The 8,025-nt window shown below is 47.2% G+C and overlaps 1 pseudogene; it reads right to left on the reverse strand.

The window, feature by feature from the left end:
• The window catches only part of LOC129464114 (heparan-sulfate 6-O-sulfotransferase 3-like), a 388,520-nt pseudogene extending 381,619 nt beyond the window's left edge, over positions 1 to 6,901 (reverse strand).
• Positions 6,902 to 8,025: the final 1,124 nt, after the last annotated feature.

Genomic DNA, 8,025 nt, shown 5'->3' on the forward strand with positions numbered 1-8,025 from the left:
TAGTATTATATCCCAAGCCAAATTAAAAATCAGAAATTATCTGTTACATAACTTTGGAGTGTGCATAAACTCATGCAGTTAATGGGCTCAGTGAAGCAGTAATGTTAAAAACAGTGTTTGTCTTCCCAAAAAAAAGGTGCCTGCTAATTTTCCCCAATATTCCATATTTCCAAGAAGATATTTATACATGGGAAAAATCTGCCTTGTTATCTGAAGTATTAACAACTATTCCCAAGATAAATGAGGGTAAACAAAAAACAAAAATTATCTTTCACCTCGTACCCTTTTAATTGAGGATATCAAAGTGTGTTATTTAAATAATATCAAAGGAGAGGACTGCTACTATTTCACACTGTCTAACACTGTGTTTGGGGTAAACCATCAAATAAAAATTGCACATTATCTTTATACAGTGATTCTTCCCAAACACAACCACACTAAATAAAAAACACAGTAACTGATCCTCAAATTCTAACAACAGTTGGCCTGTGTCACGAGAAAGAAAGAAAATATTTTATTCTAAAATACTTGGTATTAGCAAATCTCTGAAGAATCAGTTGAACCCTCGGAAATTAGGCAGGGTATTAAAATACTAAATTTACATTTCTGGCAACCCCCATCGAATAATTCATCCTACAGAAAGAATTGCTTACGTACCTGTATATCTAGAGCCAACAATGCTCCCTACAGCATTGCTGGTAACACCAAAAATTTAGACACAGCCTAAAAATCCATCAGGACTGAAAGACTCAAGGAGGTGTGACATGTACATATAATATATCCTTTGTAGTCATGAAAAGAATAATTTTTAAAGGAAAAATATCTACATTAAATTAAAAATGTCATTTGAAGACCAATAGTCTAGTCTTTGAAACAAAGCTCTGTAACCTCCTTATATATTTTAGCCTGCTGTCTAAAGGAAAAGCAATAACCAGATAATGTTTCAAAGTGGTTCTGGTTTTTGTGGCAAGTTGTGTTATGTTTTCTCATCTTATCTTTTTATACTTATTATTAAGAAGCAGACAACCTAATACACAGGACCCATTTATTGCTTTTGGCCCTGAATGTGTAAAACAGTCTATACCATCAGACTTTACAAAAAGTTTCCTTAGTAGAAATATTACAAATGCTAGAGGACTAGTTCATTTATAATCCTTTTTTTCTTTTCTATGCATGGGGTAGGAAGGAGGAGAAGAAAGATACCCTGCACTCAGCTTACGTTAGAACTAACGAAACTTCAAATAAAAGGCCATCCAGGCTAAGCCTTTCCCCAAGAAGAAATTCCTTTTACAACATCAGTGGTTAACCAGACATTCCTCGAGTTTTTACTGAGAGTGAGCATCAAAGAGTTCATGCTCTTTTTAGACAGTTATAAATTTTATTAAGTTCTTTCTTACTCTGAGTTGAAATCCCATCAGTTCTTATCCTAGTTCTATCCTTTGGAGCAATACAGAACAAGCCACCCTCACCTTCCACATCTTATTCCTTTTACTATTTGAAGGCAGCTTTTATGTCTCTCCTTATTTTTCTCTTCTCCATATTAAATATTACACATTCTTTCAATTAATTCTCATATGACATGGTTTCCAGATGCTGCAAATAAATTCGAGTTGCAGTTTGACTTAAAATTTTTCCTAAATGGGATACAAAAAAAAAAAGAGATCTGAAGGTTCATTTATTTCTCATGTATTTTCACCTACAGTTGACACAGTTGGAGGGCTTGTCCAGAATCCAGTGGTCCATCCAGGACCTGTATCTATGGCAGCTCCTCTTCTTCCTGATAATACACACACACACACACACACACAAACACACACACACACACACACCAGTCATATAAATGGCTGTGTGATACAAGGTGAGTCAGATAACCTTATCTCTCTCTCTGGCCACAATGACTGACTGAAAGAACAGTCACAAGTTCCAAGCTGGGCTAATCAGAGTTATTCTCCAAAATTTCAAACTGGAACTCAGAGAAGGCCTGCTTCCCTCTCGGCTTGTGGAGCTATTAGATATGAAGAACATTTCCCATCTTGTGGAATTGGCCAATTTGATAGAATAAGATCAATATGGAAAGGAGTATGGGAAGAAAGACCCCAAATCTCCAGTTCCAGTCATTCCTGAAACCACCTCTCCCCAACCTTCGGGTGGTGTGACTGGGTTAGCCAATAATTCCCCTCTGGCTGAAATAAATTTGGGTTAGGTTGGTATAACCTGCAACACAGAAGGCCCTATTTAATATAACATCCACAGGGTTCAAACTATTCTAACAAAACTAATGGAATACAGGTTATAAAAGAGAAAAATTGCCATTCTATCCTACAAAATGATGCAGATAGAATATCTTTCCATCATTATTTAAGAATGGGAGTGATACTCACTTACCAGAGATGAAGCCTAGGCTACACAGGGCTGCCAATATTCAAAACGCAATTCCCAGAACTATCATAGTGCCTGGCACATAGTAAGCAGGTGCTTAAGGCACACTCCACTACACTTTCCATAGTAAACAGAAGATGTATAGTAAGCAAAACATTGAATATAAATTATGAAAATGAAGACATGAATTCCCTCAAGAAACCTTAGGTATATCATTTCACCTTTTTATGGTTACATTCCCCATGACAAATGTGGGACTAGATTCTCTCTTCAGTCCTTTTTAGCCATAAAATGCTATGATTCTATACATGCTCAAGAATGCTAAAAAGGAGTCTTTTAAGGCTCTGGACATGCAGATTAAGGGGTGTACAGTAATAAAGAAGGAAGCATAAAAAGAGTGAGAAAGAATAACCTGCCAAAAAAATAACTGGGGGGGAAAGCAACACAAAAATAATGGGAAAAAATCATCAGTGATATCACAAAAGAGGTAATTCCGATGTGCCATCATCCTATTCTAACCAGTTTCTGTGGTCAGAAGTTATCTCTGTGCTGGATTCAAACCACCAGCCCGGGGTCCTGCCCCTTCACGACCCACATAATCCATATGATGGCCTCTTCAAGTTTGCCATGTATTTCTTTTCAGAGTTGGCTTCCTGCTTCTGCCTTCAGTCCTAGATGTTCTCATCTCCTCTCTCACCATTCCAGATAGATTTTTGTGTTACCAACGGAATGTATATCCAATTATATTGTGTGCCCCCAACTTTGTTCCCCACCTTGCCCCCTGCAAAGACTGATGCCCAAATGGCCATAATTTTCAATTTATTGTTTAAGTTTGCAACCTAGGATGCTTAATACAAGTAATCATGAAATGGTACCTCTGAAAGGTGACCCATTTATACAGATCTTCTCTAAGAAACTGATCTCATGGTTTTTTAGGAAGAAGGCCTTGAGTAGGGAACCTATTGTTGGAATTAACAACTGATATTGCAGTATTACTATATGTCCACATAGTAAGTACAATATGCCAGCATATTATACTATGCATATATACTATGCTAAGCATTTTGCATGCATTGATTCATTTAGTTCTCACAACACCCCTATAATGTCCATACTAATTATTATCTACACTTTAAAAGTGAAGAAACTGAGACTCAGAAAGAGTAACTTACCCCGGGTACATGGCTACTAAGTACAAGAGCCATATTTATCTGACTCCAGAATCCTTACTCTTACCCATTATGTGATCCATAAGGGCATTGATCTCTGAGCGAAATTGGGAGGAGGCGCTTTGGGGGGACCAAAAGCAGAAAGACTAGGGAACCGAAATCAACAAGATCCACTTATCAATTTTGCTTAGAGTCAGCCCTATTTGAAGTAGAACCTTGTTCTCATTATGTACCAATAGATTATCTGCCATTTTGCATTGTGAAAATATACCCTCCATTATCCAGGCTAATCTAGTTGACTGTAGAATGCTGTACACAGACATTGCAATGACAGACAACTAATTCAATCTTCTCTGCTAGAGAGATGCTACTGTTAACATCCTTTCAACTTTTTCCCTATAGCTTTTCATGCAGGGCACTTCACATATGCCACAACTATTCCCTCCTACAGTATCTAGAGCAAGAAAGTAATTGAGAACTACTGGGGAGAGAGAGAGGGTGGGAAGGAAAAGAAAGAAGGATTATAAAATGAGGTAAAAATAAAATACTACCAAAAATGTTTTTTTGTTTGTCTGTTTGTTTTTTAGAAAGAAAAGGAAACCAGAACAGGGTGACTAATTGCCTGCTAACTTGTGATTCAGGGAGAAGTGAATGTTTATGCTCCATTACTAAACAAAGAAAATAACTTGACCATACACTAGAAAGCATATGTTTAAACAGTCACAGTGGAGTTTTCCTGTGTCAACCGAATAAAGAGATATTAAGTATTTCCTATAGAAGTGAGACCTTACTGCTTGTCACCTATTCAGGGTCTGTAGTAACATTATTCATCACTAAGCAAAAATCTAATTATTTTTAGATTCCACATCCTCCTCTAAGTCCTTTAAAATCTTCATCTATTTACTAAGACTTTTATGAACCTGGGACAAAAATAATGCCAGCCCCTAGTGAACAGTAATCAGACGTTTTTATGTGATAATCAATAAGACTCCAGTTTTAGTGAAATGGAAGCTGGGAAGCAGTCTAGCAAACCCTTTGGGGTCAATCAGGAATTAATCTAAACAGGGAGTACAAGGTTGGATGAAATGTAGCAGAAATTGTGTCTCACTGAAGTGTTAAGTGTTATGTGTTATTGTGTCTCACTGAAGTGTTATGTGTTAGGAGGTTTGGAAGTAATAATTGAAAAACTGTTTTAAGCTAAAAGAGAGTGGCAGGCTCTAAAATAATACACTATTAAAAATATTTAAAAGCAAAGGATCTGTAAAATATACTAAGGGAAGAGCCTAATGCCCTCATTCCAAATCCAGTTTCTTATTCTAACCAATGTGCACGAAACAGGAAAAGGAGCAGGGAGGAGGGAAAGTATCTGAAGAATTGCCAGAGTAAAAAATCCCGTAATGAAATTTTGCTCATTCTTGGAGAAATGAAGTAGAATTAGATGCTTCAGTGCTGGTAAATTCCAGAATCTGGGTAGCTTTCCAGTAAATGAAGCTTTTCTATAACGTCAAATGCAAACGCTATCTGGGATATCAACACAATGAGCTTGAGCTTTTAAATTCCTATTTCCTCATACCACATTGTTTGAAACCTTTAAGGTAAAAACTTCAATGAATTAGCGTTCCAAGCTTTTAATATTTTCGTCCTTTAGCAAGTATGTCAGATTAATCTTCAAATTGCAATGGGCAGAAAGAACCTTCAACCAAATTATTAAGCCCATGTCTCTCTCAAAGCATGTTAATAATGTAAGCAGTTTCATTGGCTATTAAGATTTTTAACTTTCCTCATTCTCCACTGTATTACTGTTTTTCAAGGCTGGGAGGCAGGGGATCAAGAATGTCATTCCATCCTGAAAACAAGGGATGTTATGTTATCTTTATACTCACTTAACACCTAGCACACTGTCAGGCACCCTGTAGGCGTTTAACATACTTTTGGAATAAGTTGATGTAACGGCCTAGGAAGAGCATGGAAATCTGAGGACAGGTGAGTCCAAACCCTGGCACTGCTGGGTAACAAAGACAATCTCCAGAATTAGAGTTATCTATCGAGGTAGAACAGGAATTTGCACGTGTGTCTTCAAAGTGGCATCAAGAGGATTGACTGTTTCCTGAGCTGCCACCCAAAAGCCACTTATGGAGGGATTATATTCGTCTCCAGCTTCACCACGCCTGGAAAACTCCTGCCCTGCCTCTCTACTCCCCCTTCCTTTTCCTGGGTTTGGGTTTGCACTCCCAAAACTTAAGTTCACAGTTCTACAAGGCTGGTCTAACCCAGACCGCGATCCCCTCCCCATTTCAGGGCGTTTTTCCAGCGTCCCCTGGGAGGCAGGCCAGGCAGTGCTAGGCACGCTCCAGGAAGGATCCACACGGTGGCTCCGCACATCTTAGAGGGTGAAGGCAGAGGGGTGGCGGGAAGCGGTGGGGGCTGGGGGAAGAACGAGTTCAGGACCTGGGCACTATCCAGAGGTTTCTCATCCCTCCCCAAAGCCACAGCGCCAACCGCTGAAGACGCCAGGAAACCATCGGCAGGGGCAGGGAGCGCGGGGTCGCTCTGGGTCAGGACTGGGGAAGAGGGACGGGGGGTGGCGGTGAAGAACAGAGACGCAGCGGGGGACAGTACCTGGTGTGGCTGTGGTTGCGGGGACAGTCCTTCTTCTCCATGGTGGCCGGCATGCAGTTGGTGAGCTCCGTCCAGTCGGCGCGCAGCCCGCAGCTCCAGCCGGTGGAGAAGCGGGAGAAGAGCCACGTCTCCTTCTTGCCAGGCCGGTGGCAGGTGCACTTCTTCTGGCCGGCTTTGCAGCTACAAGGCTGCTCCAGCCGGATGTTCTTCACCAGGTGCCGGCCGAAAGTGGTGCCCCCGGTCTTCTGGATGTGGAGGAACACGATCACGTCGCGCCCTTTGACGTGAAATCCACGAAGCGGGTCAGGTCCTTCAGGGTGAAGTTGAAGCGCGGCAAGAACCGGGGCAGGGAGCCGTTCTCGGGGGCCTCGGGGTCCGGCTAGTCTTCCTCCTCCTCTTCCTCCCCCTCCCGGGGGTCTCCGGGCTCCTCGTCCTCCTCCTCCGGCGCCGCGGCCCCCCGAGGTCCTTCGGGGGGCCCCCGGGGCGGCGGGGGCAACTGAGGCCGCCGCTCCCACTCCTCGGGCGGCGCCTGAGCCCGGCGAGCGGGACCCGGGACGGCGGGCGGGCCGGCCTCCCCCACGCGGGGCTGCTCCCCGAAGTTGGTGCAGGAGCTGGTGCAGGAGGGGAACACGTACTGGTACATGATGACCACGAAAAGGAGAGTGAGCACTGACGTCAGCAGCCACTTGTTAAATCTTTCATCCATGGTCCTGCTCTCAGGCCGGCAGGCGGCGGGCGGCGGGCGGCGGGCGGCGGGCGGCGGCGGGCGGCGGCGGGCGGCGGGCGGCGGGCGGCGGGCGGCGGCGGGCGGCGGCGGGCGGCGGCGGGCGGCGGCGGGCGGCGGGCGGCGGCAGGCGGCAGGCGGCGGCGGCGGCGCGGACGGGCGCCCGCTCCAAGTTTCGCGGACTCCGGGGCGCGGCTCGGAGCCCGCCGTTCCTCCATGCCCCTGACGCCGAGGCGTATGGCTGGCTGGCGGCTTCGCGGCCCTCGGGGCTTGCGGCGGCGGCGGCGCGGACGGGCGCCCGCTCGAAGTTTCGCGGACTCCGGGGCGCGGCTCGGAGCCCGCCGTTCCTCCATGCCCCTGACGCCGAGGCGTATGGCTGGCTGGCGGCTTCGCGGCCCTCGGGGCTTGCGGAGCCGGGGCCTGCGAGCCGGGCGGGGCAGGCGGGCGCCGACGCGCTCGGCTGCGGCTGCGGCGTGGGGCGCCCTGCGCTCCCGGGGGCGCCCAGGCCTGCCCGCTCCCTGCTCCCGCCCCGGCGCGGCACTCTCATGTGACGCGCGGCATCCCGCCGGCGGCTTGCAGGCGCTGGGAAGCGGGGTTCGGGTCCTGGACCTACCGCGCGCAGCCGGGCAGCCGGGTAGCTGCGGCCGCGAGCGCTGGGGCTGCATGAGGCTCGCCAGGGCGCGGGCCAAGGGCGAAGGCGCGGCCCGCTCCCGCCGCTCTGGCCGGCCGCGGGCACCGCGCCCGGCACGCGCGCCCGGCGCCTTTGCCCGCAGGTCGCCGGGCTGTGGAGCCGCGAGGGCTGTCGGCGCTGGCCGCAAGTTTGCAGAGCGGCCCCCGCAGCGCAGCGGCAGCGGGCGAGTCGCACTGCTGCTCTGGGCTGTCCGCCCAGGCGCAGGCACGCAGACACACTCGCACACACAGGCTGGCACCGCCACAACCCGCCAGCCGGTGTGACAGGAGCCCTGCTACCCGCAGCAAAAACCTGCCCTAGGTACGGAGCATGCGCCAAAGCCTTCCCCAGCCCCGGAGGAGTTTCCAGGGGAGGAGTCCGCTGCTCCGCGGGAGTCGGAGGAGGCAGCTGGGGGTGGGAATCCTTTCCGCCTGGAGCAAGGAGAGATTTGGCAGAAAGGCAAA

Source organism: Symphalangus syndactylus, chromosome 15 (assembly GCF_028878055.3).
Source record: "Symphalangus syndactylus isolate Jambi chromosome 15, NHGRI_mSymSyn1-v2.1_pri, whole genome shotgun sequence".
Lineage (NCBI taxonomy): Eukaryota > Metazoa > Chordata > Mammalia > Primates > Hylobatidae > Symphalangus > Symphalangus syndactylus.